Raw genomic sequence first — 16,725 nt, 5'->3', positions numbered from 1 at the left:
CAATAAACAAAATTTAAGCTTTATCAAAGTTAACAATCCAATCACTATCAGTATTAGATTTTTAAGTATGTTTCACTATAGCCATTCTCTTAGTCCGTTTATTATAATAAACAACGAGCAACAAATTGCTGAAAATAAATATCTTTTAAGCAATTAAATCGGAGAAGAGTTTAATACCGAAATTGATCGAGTAACAAATTCGGGAAAGGCATTTTACTCTCGAGAACGGTTCAACACAGCCACACAAAAAATATTATTTAAAGCGGTCAAATTGAAAAAAAGCATATACGAGAATTTGTTGCTAATTAGTTGCTCTAAGATAGTGCAAAAACATTTGCAAAATATTACGTTTTTTAAAAATTTCTCAAATTCCGGTACACTCAATTTTGTTGAACGTAATACTTTTAAAATGTTTTTGCACTATCTTAAAGCAACTAATTAGCAACAAATTCTGGAATACTTGTTTTTTCAATTTGGCCACTTAATATAATATTTTTTGTGTGGCTGTGCTGAATTTAATGTTATATCAGCACAACCACTGATTTTTCGAAAATGGACGGAGCAACAAAATCTGCAATAGAGTAAATAATTAGCAACAAAAGAGCACTAAATTTTTTGTTATTTTTAATTTGATTGTGTTAATGTGGCTGTGTTAACTTTATAGGCGTCACGTACGTTCCGAAACGGGTAGAGGTAATCTCACTCCTTCGGCTGCGGGAGCACCCGAGTGTAGTGCCCCAGAAGCGGGATCTTCTACCCTTGGATAAAAAAACCCTCTACCCTCCCCCCAGGGTGGCATGGCGGGAGAGTTTTAAACTCACCCTAACGGCCCCAGCCGGCCGAGCGTTTGAATTTCGGGTCGCTATTCTTTACCATTTTGGGGGGAATAAAACCCACCCTCTCGGCGAAATAGTCGCCGGGCTCAGGCACCCTAGGATTGTCAAATCCCGTACCGCGGATCCCAGTCCTGAGAAAGACTGTTCACCGCGGTCTCTGAGGTTTTGTATTTCCGGCTCCAGTACTTAACTGTACTCGAAGTACTGTGCCAGAGGTACTGTGCGCTCTTAGTATGACCGAACCTCCCCGCCGGGCCCTCCCCGGGACTTAGTCCCAGGTACTGCCCCAGCGAATCATTTTTTTTTTTTTTTACGTAAGGAAATGCCTTTACGCATTCCTCCGGTTTGGGAACTCCGGGGGTTATGTAGGGCTCAGGTCTTATGCATGTCGTGCTGCCTACTACCCACTAAGACCTCACGATTAGCCTAGCACTGGCAGTGACCGATGGGCGGCACGGGAGGCGTGAACACATTATAAGTGCCACACCGCCCATTCACCGCTGAGACCCCAAATGTTAGGGGGTCACTGCCCGGCAAGGGGGCTCCTTCTTAAAAGCAAAGGAGGCCCCCCGGCACTCGGTCATTAGACTTGACCGGGTCACCATCCTGTAACTAGGTGGAAGGGACCAATGCCAATGCTCTTCTACTAACGCCCCTATGGGCAAGGGGGCAGCAGGTGGTTCCTAGCCACCCGTGACATTGCCCCCTTTACACCAAGCACGAGGCTGACGCCCCCAGAAAGAGCGGGACAATCCTCACCCTTACGGGAGATATTGAGTTACTCGTCCCCCGGAGACGCCAGCACTCGCACATTTTCCTTGGTCCTAAAAAGGACCGATTTGTTAAGCTCCTAAAGGAGCTAGAAGCTTCTAACTATTGGCCACTCCTCCTTTCTCCGGTGATGGGGGGAGGTAGAGTTGATCTATGTAGATCACACTCGCCTCCCCCTTTAACTTACGATGGGCGTAGATGCGCCGGCTTACCTCGACGCACTCGTCCTTGTGCCTTTCGGGGCACACCTCCTACTTGTGAACTCGGCGGGAGAATCTCCCCCCGGCGGATTTTTTCGCTGTTCTCTTTCTGCGAGATAACATTTTCGCAGAAGGAGATAAACGCTTCCTTTTTGCTTTTGTCCTCCACTATGGGCTTTATAACCACAGGGAGGGCGAGATTCGGCTCAATTATTAATTGGAGCGCAGCACGCTCTTCTGCAAAGACAGGACATTCGGTCATCATATGATCAGCCGAATCTTTCCTATAATCGCACTCCCAACATTTGGGAGTACGATCTCTACCTATGCGGCACCGAACGTTCCGTGTCCGGTAACCATCTGCGCCGCTCTAAAGGGTAGTCCACCTTTGACACTATCCCGTGTACCCAATCTAAAAGATATGGGTAGACGGCAAGGATCACTCTGTGTTCCGGAGTGTTAGCAGGAAGAGACATTAGTCTGTCTCTCCACCTCTTCATAACTTTGCGCCGTGAAGTTCGGCGCAGTTTAGCAATCGCCGCGGGAGTCATTTGTTGACCCCGCGTTTGTACGGACACCTTGCACTCATAGCGTTCGGCATATGCCTTCGCTTCTATGTCAATGAGCGGGATGCTCGCCATAACAGCTGCCGCATCGGCAGCAGCAGTTCTGTATAGGCGGGTAACCTGCACCGCTAGATGGCGTTCGGCCTGACGTAGGCCCGCCATCGCCTTTTTATTACGCGGCAGGTCGTTCGTCCATATTGGTGCTCCATACAGAGCAATGGATCAAAAACGACCGCCGCGTAGAACTTCCAAGTTAGGCATTATACGGCCTAATGTCACCGTCGCTCGGCCCATACGGCGAGTTACCGTGGCGAAATGTTCGCCAAAGTCCCACGTTCCGTCCAGAGTGAGGCCGAGATATTTCATACTTTTTCTCACCTGGACGGGCATCCTATTGACATTTTATGATGTCGAAGGTACGCGGCGTTTAGAGGTTTTATTGTGAGTTCCGCAATTTGTCTTACGATGGCATGGACTGCTGCTTCGCCAAGAGTTTGTGCCTTTATTCAATTCCCCCTCCCCCCGGACGAGCACAATTGTATCATCAGCGTAACACAACACGCTACAGCCCGGGGGAAGAGGTATTCGTAGTGTGGTGACCATGCAAGCGCGCCACAGCGACCATGCAAGTGCGCCACAAGCACCTGCCGGATAGCGACCCGGCAGGCATAGAAAAGCCGAATAGTATAAAGCTTGCCGCTAGGCGGCGCGGTTCTCTCGGAAGTAAGATCACTTCACAGGTCCTACTTAAGGAGCGAGATAACGATCGAATTTCGCTTCAGCCTGCATTAAGCCAGTTTAGAGCACATCCTAACCGATAGTGCCAGATAAGCATCGCAAGCTAGCCGCTTTTGAAATTGTAACCGCAGAAGCTCGGTCTCGATCGAACTCTGCATGAACGTAGTAGTAGGGAGCGAGGACCCTGGATTGACCAGGAGGCGGAAGGTGAGGCGAGGGAGACGGAAGCCGCAGCCGAAGGACGCCAGCTCTCTCGACAGCACCACAGGACCGCTGACACCCCGGATCATCGCTGTGGAGACCTTTCCGCCGGGGCAGCCGCTGCTGATCGTAAGGCCGAAGTCGGAGCAGCCCGTAGCAGCCGGACCTCCGCAGCCGCAACCTGTGTTGCCTCTGCTACCACGAGGGCTACTACCAGTGGCGCTGAGACCTTGGGCCCCGTGTCCTCTGCGGCTACCACCGCCGCAGCTGACACGTCCTCCGCTGTCGGCCCTGATACCCGGCGACATCCGGGCCTACCGTCTGACGAGCCCACGGTACCGGCTCCCTTCGACGCCGAGGCCTCCGCCGACCACACAGGAGACCCAGACCAACGGGACCCCTACGGCGATCCAGCACGCGCCGCAGACCACTGAAGTCGGGACGCAAACCGACCCGTGGGCAACTACGTCCGCTTCGGACTCTGAGCCGATAACCTATCCGGGGGACGAGAAATGGGGGTCGATCAAAGTAACCTTAACGGCACCCCATATCTCTTACCGAGAACGTCGAGTCTAACTCGACTTCTTCGGATTTTGTGGAAAGCACCCTAGTGGTGCGATTTGAGATAACTCAAAAATAAGACTGTACATAAGTGTAAATAAAGACTTAGTTTAAGACCAATACTCAACGCTTCATTATTTCAAAGATGGCGCAAGCGCTACACGTAGTATCTTATCAAACGCGATGTTCCACAATAATGGATCCAACACCGAGCCTTGTGGAACACCGCGTTCGACACTTCTTCGTACATGTTGTAACGAAAAACTGCGTTATCTCGCGGTTTCAGTGTCGGCTTACCGACCTGGCGATTTACCGACTCGCGAAAATTGGCGGTACCGACACCGTAATGAGTATTGCGTCGGCGCGGTTGGTCTGGCAACGGGCCCGTTCGCGAGTCTCAAGTTAGTCGCACGGAGACCGAGGTGCCGAACTCTGCCGACGGGATCGACGACGAGGTAGTGCGGAGGCTGTCGCCGACAGGGAAGACTTCTCCCATGGATTTTCCGCCCGTGAAGGGCTTGAGTGATTTTGCCGAGCGAGTCTCACATGAATTTTCCGCCCGGCGGGATTGACGACGAGGGAGAGCGACCGGCGAGTTGTTGAGCACGCGGTTATCACGTGTTGTACCGTGAGTGCCGTTTCGTGACGAAGGGCCAGGAGTCGCCCGGTACCGAAAACTTAATTATGTTTTAATAAACAGGTTCCGGCCAGGGGCTGGCAATCCTGTGCTACAGCTCTTTTGAGAGATTCGGCGAGGAGTTGCCGATCACTCACCGATCACGTGACCAGCACGGGGTGCCGGCGCGAGTACCGCAGCAGAGCGGATTCGAGGACGGCGACGACGGATTCCGCCGCGTCGTGGGACCATAACGGCTCTCCGGGTATATTCAGCCACCGAGGGAAAAAGCTGTAATCGGCGGAGTGCCGTGTTCATCACGACGTGGGACGTCGAGTCGCAGCCATCACGTGAAGACGGCGTGCGGCGAGTATTTGCGAGCGTGTTGCGTGGAGCCCCGGGATGAAAGGGGGGGGGGGGTTTCGAACAGGAATTCGCGAGTGCTGCGACACGTCCTGCGCGCGTGTATGGAAAGTTCGGAAGCCGATCCGTTCTCGGTGGGGTACCGGGAGTGGGCATTGTATCGCCGCGTGCCGGCAGCCCAGAGTATTTTTTCTGCGTTCTATTGCGTGCGCTGTGTGCTTTCTCGCGTTCCGTTGCGTTCCGTTGCGTATATCTTTCTCGCGTTGCGTTGCGTATCTTTTTCCGTTGCGTTGCGTATCTTTCTCACGTTCCGTGTGCGTTGCGTTTACCCTATTGCAAACCGTATGCGTAATTTCTCTTCACGTTCCGAATTTAATTTGTGCTAAATTATAGCCGATGTGAAATTTCTTTTGTTTATTGCGTTCCTGGCAGAATCGCGGGTTCATCTCCGACTTCGATAAAGAGCAATTTATGGTTTTTAAAATTTTGTTTTTATGGCTTTTCAAATTTATTAAATGAATAAATTTAGCACAATGTCGACCATCGCGATCGATATAAGACAGTACTCTGTCTTTTAGGTATTGTCCAATAATTCTTTGGAGGTACAAGAAAACTCGAAAATAAGCCAAGGCCTCCCCTATAACTCTCCAGGGGAGCGAGTTGAAAGCATTTGCTATATCCAGCGATGTCGCTAACAACACGCCCCCCTGCGCCGTTGAGGCATCGGCGAGAGATCGAAGACGCGCTATCGCATCAATGGTCGAACGACCTTCGCGAAAACCAAATTGCCCCGGCTGGAGCATTTGTCCTTTACACGACAAGTGTTGGATGAAGTGGCCTGCAATGACTCTTTCAAAGAGTTTGCCAGCCTTATCCAGCAAACAAATAGGTCGATATGCGGATGAGTTATTGGGCTCCTTTTCCGGTTTAGGTATGAGGACCAACATTGCTTCTCGCCAATCAGGAGGGAAATTTTCTTTCAACAATCCCGTAAATGCTTTGCAAACCCGGGGACCTAGGATCTCTAAAGATTGACGTAGAGCTTTGCCGGGTATACCATCTGCACCGGGGGCCTTGTTTATCTTAATCTTACGTGCCACCCGTGCTAACTCCTCTTCTGTTACCTGACAGGTTTCCTCCGACCAGTCAGGAGTGGCATCTCCGAGTAGAATGGAGACCCTTTGTAAAAGAGCGCTTGTTTTCTCAGGAAACAGGGTATTGACAATTCTGTGAACCAACTGAGTTTTTAATGTTTCTGTCACTGGAGAGGTTCTGGGGCGAAGACAATCAGTAACGATCTTAAAGGGTCGCCCCCAGGGATCTTCATCTATAGTTTGAAGCAAGTCTTGCCAAGCCTTTTTCTTTGCTCGGCGTATCGCAACACGCAAAGCACGGCGCGCATCACGATATGACTCATACGCTGACGCCACTATCTCCGCGCTCACTCTACATCGCCGTCTGGCGCGCGTAAAGGTTCTCTGAGCCTGGACGGAGGCACGTCGCAGAATTGCAATGTTCTCCGTTTACCAGTAAACCTGTTTTGAGAAACGAAAAGAGGCCTTAGGCATGGCGATATTACACGCCTCTGTAAGTCTCTCCCTGAGCCACGTAACTTCTTGTAAGGCATTGCCTTCCAAGGTATTCTCCGACCAAGTGGCGGCATCAAGTACCATAAGAAATAAATCTTCATCAAATTTACGAATCGCCCATCTATTATGGTGTTTTTCTCCCGACTGGGAAGTCCGCGTATACGTTAGGGCCGAATCGATGGCCATAGATATATAAACCTATGGTCCGACAAGGATTCTGAGCCAGCTTCAACTCGCCAATTACTTATCAAAGATTGCGCAAAGGACAAAATCCATGTCAAGTCGACAATTAATTCGCTTCTACACGCAATAAATGTACTTTTCGTACCCTCATTTACTAAAAGGAGGCCAAGTTCATCCGCCCAATCATTGAGAAACTTTCCCCGCCAATCTGATCGCCCGCAATCCCAATCTGTTGACTTCGCGTTGAAGTCACTAGCTAACAGGATCGGACGGGGAAGACATCGACGAATGAATGCATCAAGTGCATCAAGTCTAGCTTCATAGTCCTCAAGACTTAAAACCAAAGAAAAATAAACGCCCACTTTATAAACGTGAGCCTAGAGGACACTGACCCATCCACCACCAAGATCCGCAGCGATGCACGGGTGGGTATAACGAGTCCAAGTAATTGCCATCGAATGTTCGAGACGAACTGGCGAATTTGTAATGCCGATGGATGTAAGGATGGTGTCAACAATAAAAAATAAAGATACACCTCGTCTCGTGGAAATTCTATTTTTTCCATTTTATTCCTCTCAAAACAAACGAGAGATTGGTGCGACCGAGCTTTGTGAATGCCGGTCCGTCGTAGATGACCGCGCCCGGAGACCAAAAAACTGCCCCGATTAAATGATAGCGTCGGAATTTTACAAAATTTGTAACGTCTTAAATTGAGAAACAAAGACTTGTCCGCGGAGCCGCTCTCCGCTGCTTTTATACTAGGAGCCCCCTTTGTCGCACTCCTCATCTCGCCGCTATTCTAAATTTCGTATTTCTAACGGCTCTGTCGAAGTTTCACACGTCTTATAAACAAAGTTATTTTTCTTTCGACGGGCATCGAGTCGGTTGTCAGGTGTTATATTTGTGCTATATTTATCGCCTCTGTTTTCATCTTTCAATTTCGTCGTTATTCGAGTTACATAAATTTTAATTTCGCATTCGCCAACACCGAATGTAATGAGTCCACTGCCCAGGATGGATGTCTGAGCGAGACCCGATAGGGTTCAGCAGCAACCCCTATGCCAAAGCCACGCTCCGCGAGGGTATGGACAAATAAGTCCTGAGCCTCGCGGGCGTGGTTCAAATTGCTCTGTAGAAGTTTAGTGGCCATGAACGCAGATCCAGCCTACGGTCTTCTCCAAGCCGGCTTTCTGTACGACTGTTGATTCAGTCGTTATAATCTCCGATTAAGATGTCGTCCTTGCATAATCATCGTTTTCTACCTCCATGCACTCATTCGTCTGCGGTATATATGAGGCAGGAAGTCTATTCCTCGTAGAAGAGAATTTCTTAAGAAGTACGGAGTTATCCCTGCTCTTTTTATTAATTATACGACCATTACCTCTTGTTTGCTTGAACTTTGCAGAACAAGATGGACCTCCTAGTTTGTGTTCGGAGCTACGACCGGCTTGTTTACAAACCGGACAATTAGGAGCTGATACCCAATTTGCCATTTTATGGTCAGGCTCTCCACATCGATAACAGCAGTTGCTGCGATTATTAGATACTGGGCACTTGTTACGCACGTGACCCCCTTGCAAGCATTTATAGCATTGCAAGGGTCGGTCGCGCAGCAATTCTACCTTGGCTAATATCCAGTCAATTTTAATTCGTCCTCCGCGATAATTTTATTCGCCGCAGTTAATGAGAACTAATACCACAAACAGACGATTATTCGATAGTCTGATATTTCCAATTTTAATGTCCGTGTGAGAACAGCCAGTTGCCTGAGCAAAAGCTTCCATTATTTCCTAAGGAGTAATAGAATCGTCGAGTCCACAAACTCTAACTTCCGCTTGTTTAACAGGACGTGCAATTTTGATGTCAGGCTGCCCGTCTAGTACCTCTCTTATTCGAGTAACCAAGAGATCGGCTTTCTTTGTCCCGTTCTCGCAAATCATCTCGTATATTACGGCTCTTGTAAAAGCTCGTCTAGTTTTAACTGAGGGTATGCCTAATTCAATAAGCGAGATTTTGCTCTTCACAAACCGAAGTTCCTCGTCATATTTACCCTTCAAGCAAGTCACAGTCACAGCAGCATTACGTGGAGATTTTCTTTTAACCGGTTTTTTGCCTGTTTCTTCTCAGTCGTTGCACGTTTCCGTCCTTCATGATGATTTTGAGAAGCCTTTTTATTAGTTTTACTTTTCGCAGTATCTTTTTTAGAAGTTGTAGATTGCTGCGTTTTATCATTTGTTGCAGCTTTCTTATTAGTCTTCCGTCCAGTCACAGTTGCCCATGATACCTTAAGTTGTGTTAAGGGTGGGGCAATCTTTGACTGTATTTTAGCGTCCTTTTTTGAGGAAGGGGCAGTAGACTGTAACTTAACGAACAATGAATCGTCCGGATTGTTCACTTGCTCACTGATGTTTCCTTTTTTAAAAGATCTTTTTACTTGCTCTACAGAAAAAGTTTTTTTGTATCTTTTTTGTTTTGTCGACTTTTAATGCAGAGGATGAGGTCTTTGGAAGCGTTCCAAATCTTCTCTCGCATTATTTTGTAAATACTTTATCAAGGCTTAGCAAGCGAAGCCTGGCCAGCGCCAAGGCGGGGGGCTTAACTCCCCTCCCCCCACCTGGCCATTTTGGTCCTACGCCGATAGCGTTTGGCGTAAGACTTGGCCTCCAAATCGAGTGGTGGAATGACCGCCATGACGGTCGCTTCGTCTGCGGCGATCGTTCTATATAGGCGGGCATCCCGCACCACCACTTTGCGCTCCGCCTGCTTGATGCAAGCCAGCGCTTTCTTGTTCCGCGGCAAGTTGTCCGCCAAAATGGGAGCTTCATAAAGTGCTATGGAGCGGACGACTGCCGCATACAATCTCCTGACGCCCAGGAGGGAACCACCCAAGTTGGGCATAAGGCGGCCGAGAGTTACGGCCGCCCTGCCCATTCTGGGGTCCACTTTATTAAAGTGGTCCCCGATTGACCATTTTTCTTCCAGTGTAAAGCCTAAGTATTTGATGTTTGGCTCCACCTAGACAGGGATTTTTTCTACTATAATCCGAGCTGGGGGAAGGCGCCCCCAGGAGGCGTCGTTGAAATCCATCGCCTCCGTTTTGTGGGGCGCTACCTTTAACCCCAGCCCGGATATCGTCGCCACTATAATGTCTGTGGCCACCTGTGCCAGAGCGTAGGCCTATTCCCAATCCATACCTCGGGCTACAATCAGGGTGTCATCTGCATAGCAGATGACTTCGCAGCCCGGGGGAAATGCCGCTCTTAGTACTTTGTCGAACGCGAGGTTTCACAGCAGGGGGCCTAACACTGACCCCTGCGGAACTCCACGCTCGACCGCCATCTTCACGAGGCGCCCGTCTCTGTTGACCTAGGACAGGCGTCTCTGGTTCAAGTACTGGTCCACTACCCGGCGCAGGTACGGAGAAACCCTGAAATACTCAAGGGCCCCCCCCCGATTTCTCGCCACGGGAGGGTGTTGAAGGCGTTTGCGATGTCGAGCGACACCGTCAGCAACACCCTTCCTTCCTTCTTGGCGGATTCCGCGAGGGATCTAAAGTGATGTTATTGCGTCGATGATCGATCGTCTCTCGCGGAATCCCTATTGCGCATCCTGAAGCGCTATTTCCCCCTGTGTCATCTCCCGGGTGAGGCGGCCGGCGATGATACGCTCAAAGAGCTTTCCCATCTCATCCAGAAGACAAATCGGCCGATACGAGAACGGCTCCCCTGCTGGCTTCCCGCTCTTAGGAATGAGAACTAAGGAAGCCGTCTTTCACACAGAGGGAAAGATTCCCTCCTTAAGGAGTCGCGTGTAAACGCGACGGAGCTTTTGGCTCAGGATTCCGGATGAAAGACAGTACTTCGCCGGGAACCCCATCTGGTCCCGGCGCTTTGTTTTTTTGGATTCTTTTAACGGCCTGGGTTAACTCTTCTTCGACCACCCCGTGGTCGGCGTCGCTCCAATCCGGGCAGGAAAAACTCATAGGATCGGGCCCCTGCCGGATTCGTTTCCCCGTTTCTCGGGGAAAGAGCGACGCAACTACCTCTTCGACCACGGTGGGGTCGAGGGACTCCGTCGCTGGGAGACCCCTGGAGCACAATCGTTCAGTGACGATTTTGTACGGGCGTCCCTAGGGATCCTCCTGCACTGTTTCCATAAGTGCGTCCCACGCAGCTCCTTTGACCTGTCTTATGGTCAGTTTCAGGGCCCGACGAGTCTCACTATATGAGGCATAGGTGGCCACAATTGCCTCGGCGGGCTTGTTTTGACGCTGTCTGGCGCGAAGGAACGCTCGCCGGGTTTGAACGGAAGAGTGACGTAGACTCACAATCTCCTCCGTCCACCAATACACTCCTTTGTAAGGGCGCCCTGCTGCTCGTGGCATGGCGGTGTCGCAAACGTCCGACAGGGCCTTACATAGACTCTCCACGTCTTCCAGTTTGTCGCCTCCAGGTAGGTTGGTGGGCCAGGTGACCCCCTCCAGTGCAGCTGTGAGGAGGTCACTGATTAACAGGCAAAGTGTCCACCGCCTCTTCCGACACATCTTCCTGGAAGACGGGAGGTCGGGAGGGCGCAACTGGGCTGCGGACAGACTCACGTTAATATAGATGTAACGGTAGCGTTTTGCCGTGTCGCGGGGGTTGCCGGATTGAGGCTCGCCGGAGCCTGAGTTCGTTGAGACGACGATAGACCAAGCGGTTGGTCGGGGTCTGGGCCGAGGTTGCTCGGGCTGGCCCGAGGGGCAGCGGTCGGGAGCGCCCGACCGCGGCAGTGCCGGCGACTGGTTGTCGCGCGGCGGATCCGTTACCTGACGGGAGCGCCCGTCCGGGGAATCGCGTGAGGGCGCGAAGTGCCCTGGCGGTGGCGGCCGTCGGGAGCGCCCGACGGCGGCGATGCCGATGACTGTTAGTCGTGCGGCAAGCTCTAGGCTTGGACGGGAGCGCCCGTCCAAGAGAACCGAAGGTTGTCCGGGATAATCCGGAGAGCGGCAGTCGGGAGCGCCCGACCGCGGCGGTGTCGTCGGCAGCGGGCCGTACGACGGATCCTACGGCCTGGACGGGAGCGCCCGTCCAGGGGATCTCGGTGTGGCACTGGATGCCCTGGAAGCGGCGGCAGTCGGGAGCGCCCGACCGCGGCGATGTCGTCGGCAGTATGCCGTACGATAGATCCTACAACCTGGACGGGAGCGCCCGTCCAGGGGATCTTGGTGGTCCGGACTAGCCGGGGGCGCCGGCGGTATCCGGTCGCCTCGGTGGTGGAGCCTCGGGAGCGCCCGAGGTCTCCAGGAACCTGAAGTTTACTCTGCCTTGGGAGCGTCCAAAGCAGCGGAAGACTCTCACCGGGAGCGCCCGGGGACAACTCGGGAGCGCCCGAGTCGGAGAGTACTAGAGAGGGCTTCGGGAGCGCCCGAAGCCTATCGGATCTGGAGGACTAGTGTTCGTGACGAGGAATCGGAACGGACAAGGTACTTGGTCTGCCGCGAGCTCGGCTTATATAGTCGCCGAGATGAGAGTGGGGGAGTTTTCACTCTTACCTCGGCGGCGTGCACCATCGTCGGGCTGGTGGTCGCCCGCCGAACCTTGTTTGGCGCGTTCGGTCCTGTTCGGGTCGGTGTTCGCCCTCAGGGACGGCGTCTGCCGTCTAGTGGCGGGGCCTCAGCCCTCGCCACATAGAGATGGTTTGACAGTATCTTGCAGCCCGTCAGCACCCTCCATTGCTCGACGAGTCCCTGGGCAGATGGAGTTGTCCATGTTAAGTCCACTATGGACTCGCCCCGCCACGCCACCTAGGTACTCTTGGCCTCCTTGTTGACAAGAAGGAGGCCGAGTGCGGCCGCCCATTCTTCATCTAATTCCCCTCGCCGATCTCGCCGGGGGCAGCCCCAATCTGGGGATTTGCCGTTAAAATCGCCACCCAGGAGAATCAGCAGGGGATGCCGGGCCCTGACAATAGGGTACACGGGTGGGTGTGCGTCGTCCATGTAATCGCCACTGAGCCCAAAGTCCCTGGGCTGGGGATAGCCCAGCATAGATGCTGGAGGAAGACAGAGTATGGCTTCGCAGCGATCCCTATACCATAACCACGCTCCGTCAGACTATGCATGAATAAGTCCTACGCCTGGTAGGCGTGGTTTAGATTTGTCTGGAGGAGAGCCGTTCTAGCCATTTATAGAGCTAGAAACGGTCTCCTCCGGACGCTCCGCCCTTTTTCCCGCTTCCCGTAATACGCGCTTAGCGCGTTGCTCTTGGGGGGGGGGAGACGGACTGTTCGTCGACCTTCATCGACTCGGGGCTGTCCCTTATCGTTTGCCCCGAAGGGGCGGTAGCAACGGGCGCGGACATTATTTCGGGCTTGGTCCGCGCTCGCTTCTTCCCTCCGCGAATTGCTCCACTGCCTCGCGCTTGCTTAATTTGCGCGGGGCAGGAGCTTCCGCCTATTTTGTGGGCGGGGGGAGGGCTTGCTTTCTTGCAGGCCGCACAGCTTGGCGGCTCTTTACAAGAGACCGCCTGGTGCCCCTCCGCTCCGCATCTAAAGCAGCACTTGTTGCGATCTTCAGCGGAGGGGCACTTCTCCCTTACATGACCCCCTTGCAGGCATATGTAGCACTGCAAGGGGCGGACCTACACCAACTTTTTTTTTCTTTTTTTTTACGTGAAGAAATCCCTTTACGAATACCCCCGGTTTGGGAATTCCGGGGGTTATGTGGGACTCAGGACTTATGTAGACATGCAGTCTAATACCCACTAAAACTTCACGGTTGGCCTAGCGCAGGCAATCATTGGCGAGTGGCACGGGAATCGTAAGTACATTTCAAGCACTGCACCGCTCGCTTATCGCAGAGACCCCCTGATGTTCGGGGGTCACTGCCTGGCCGAAGGTACCTTTCTAAAGACTAAAGATGCCCCCCGGCGCTTGGTCATTAGACTTGACCAGACCACCATTCTAAAACTTGACGAAAGGGGACCAACACCCTTCCGCCAACGCCCCCTCTCGATGGGCAAGGGGGCAGTAAACAGCTCCCAAACCGTCTATGAATCCGCCCTCTTTAATACACAGAAGAGGCTGCCGAGTCCGGGAGTAGAAAGATGCCCTCACTCTTACGGCAGCTATTGGGCACCCCTCGATCCCTTTCCCGGCAGCTTCTAACTCATAAGCTCTGAAAAGGGCCATATAAATTCTCTCTACAAATATATTCTAGGCTACTAGGGGAAGGGCCGAAGAATAAAGTGTAGGACACATACTCCGCCCTCCCCCGTCGCCTTACGGCAGGCAAAAGTGCGTCGAGATTCCTCTTCGCGCTCTGCGGCGTCGTATAGGGGTCCCCTGGTTTACCCCAGAGTCCGGTGCAGCCACCTTTTCACGTTGGACTCGCTCGTTGTCCTCCTTCTGCAAGACTGTTTTCTTGCAGAAGAAGACAAATGCTCTTCACCTCACCCCGTCCCAGCCCTCCTCCACCACGACTGAGATAACCGCGGGGAGGGCCAGGTCCGGGCCAACTGCATCCCGAAGAACCTCCTTTTTATCGGAGAAGGCCGATACTCTTGCCGGCACTCGGCAAGCAAATGCTGTACAGAGTCCTGGCCGGCTCCACACTTCCAACACCGAGTAACTCTCTCCCGCCCGATGCGGCACAGGTAGTCCTCGAAGACACCATGCCCGGAGACCACCTGCATCGCTCGGAACGGGAGCTGTCTCGCAAACACCTTTACCCACTCGTTAAAGTGAAGGCGTAAGGCGCTCACCACTCGACATCCAAGGACGTTTGGCTTGTCTATAATAGCCAAACGTCTCTCCCACTTTTCCATTAACCACTGCCGACTTAATTGTTTGAGCCACAGTTTCGCCACTTCGGGTATCACCCTCCGCTGACGCATCGTGGACACTCGCTAATAGCGGTCAGCGAGTGCCGCGGCCTCCAACTCAAGCGTGGGTAATCCCGCTAATAACATTGCCGCATCTGCGGCAGCGGAGCGGTAACACCGCGCAACTCTTGTTGCCAGTCTGCGCTCAACTTGTCGCAGACTGGCCAAGGCGCGCTTATTCGCGGGCAGGTTGCACGCCCAAATTGGCGCACCGTAGAGCGCGATAGAGCTGACGACCGCAGCGTACAATTTGCGCACTTCTACGTCCGGATCCCCAAGGTTGGGCATAAGTCGGTCGGTACAGACTGCGGCTCGTCCAACCCGGGGACAGACCGCCTGGAAATGCGGTCCAAACTCCCAGAGTCTGTTCAAGGTGAGATCAAGATATTTCATCGTAGGCCCCACCTGAACGGACTCACGGTCTATAGTGACCGACATGGACGGCGGTCGGCCCAGAGAACGATCATAGAAAAAGATCGCCTCAGACTTCTGAGCCGATCCAGAAGAGAGCCTAATACTGATTTCTGTGGAACACCACGCTTGACCTCCCTCCTCACGTACCGGCCGTCTCGGTCGCTGTAGGACAGCCCTCGTTCTTTGAGATACTGTCCTATCACCCTTTGGAGATACATGGGAGCCCTAAAGTACTCCAGGGACTCCCCTAAAACTCTCTACGGGAGCGTGTTAAAAGCGTTCGAGATATCAATCAAAACCGCCAACAACACGCTCCCGTCCTCCACCGAGGCCTTTGCGAGGGACCGCACCGACGCAATTGCGTCAATTGTAGAGCGGCCCTCACGGAATCCGTACTGCTCCGGGTGAAGAAGCGATCTTTCTGATGTTAAGTGCTGGACAAGGCGGCCCGCGATGACGCGCTCGAATAACTTGCCAACCTCGTCCAGCAAACAGATCGGCCGGTAAGAACCAGCATCTCCAATTGACTTCCCTGGCTTGGGAATAAGTACAAGCCTGGCTTCCCGCCAGGCAGGGGAGAAGATTCCTTCCTTAAGGGCTCTGATGAACAGTCCACATACCCGGGGGCCCAACACTGTAAGAGATAGAGACAGAGCCTTGCCGGGAAAACTATCAGGTCCGGGGGCCCTGTTCTTACGCATTTTGCGGGCCACCCAAGTCAATTCTTCCTCCGTGACGGAGCAGATCTCCTCGATCCAGTGCCCAGTGGCAATGCCTATGGGGACGGAGACCCGCTTTATCCGATCACCTGTTTCAGGAGAAAACAGATGATCAATCACCTGATTAAGAATATGAGGGAGGAGCGTTTCGGTTAAGGGAGGGGTCCTGGGGCGGAGCCGGCCCGTAACTATTTTATACAGTCGGCCCCAGGAGTCCTCCTCCACAGTTTGAAGAAGCTCCTCTCACGCAAACCTCTTAGCCTTACAGATAGCCATCCGAAGAGCACGGCGGGCATCTTGGTAACTCTTGTAAAGAGCCGCTACCGCCTCCGCTGTCTCACGGCGTCGCCTTCTGGAACGCACAAATTCCCTCTGAGCTTGGACGAGAGAACGTCGCAATTTAGCGATTTCCTCCGTCCACCAATATGCCTGCTTGGTCGGATTTGAAATCGAGTGTGGCATGGTTGTGTTACACACCATAGCCAACACATTGTCCAGCCAAGCTACTTCTTCTATTACGCCTCTGTTCTCCGGCACCTCGGGCCAAGTAGCGGCTTCAAAGGCCGTAAGGAACAGGTCGGCGTCGAGTTTGCGTGTCGCCCACCGCCTATCTACTTTATTAAGGGCTCTCGGATTACGAGAAGTAGAGGAAGAGGAGGAAGATAAGGTCATCGTTATACAGGGTGTCCGGTTCGTTTTGTCACTCCCGAAATTTTGGGGTAGACAAGAATATTTTAAAACGAAAAGTCCTATACAATTATGCAAAATTCGTAACCGTTGATTTTATAAAAATTATTATGTCTCGGCGAATGAACGCTAAGAAATCTATGGGCTGGGCGCGGCAATGGCATTGTTTTGTTTTCTGCAGAAAGTAGCCGAGTCGAATAATACTGATTGGCGAGCGGGTTCGGCGAATGAGCTCTAAGCAACTTAGGGGCCGGCCGCGGCCGCGGCGGCGACGGTGTTTTTAAAGATATAATCTGAGTCAACTTAGAAAGAAACAATCACGTATTGAAGTTTTTGCGGCAAAGATGAAACGAATGCGCTCGCGATCATATGATACCGTGCCGACAAACAATTTAATGTTTCCGCGCTTCCGAAAGCAC

Source organism: Cardiocondyla obscurior, linkage group LG14, assembly GCF_019399895.1.
Source record: "Cardiocondyla obscurior isolate alpha-2009 linkage group LG14, Cobs3.1, whole genome shotgun sequence".
Classification (NCBI taxonomy): Eukaryota; Metazoa; Arthropoda; class Insecta; order Hymenoptera; family Formicidae; genus Cardiocondyla; species Cardiocondyla obscurior.
This window is presented reverse-complemented; position numbering follows the sequence as displayed.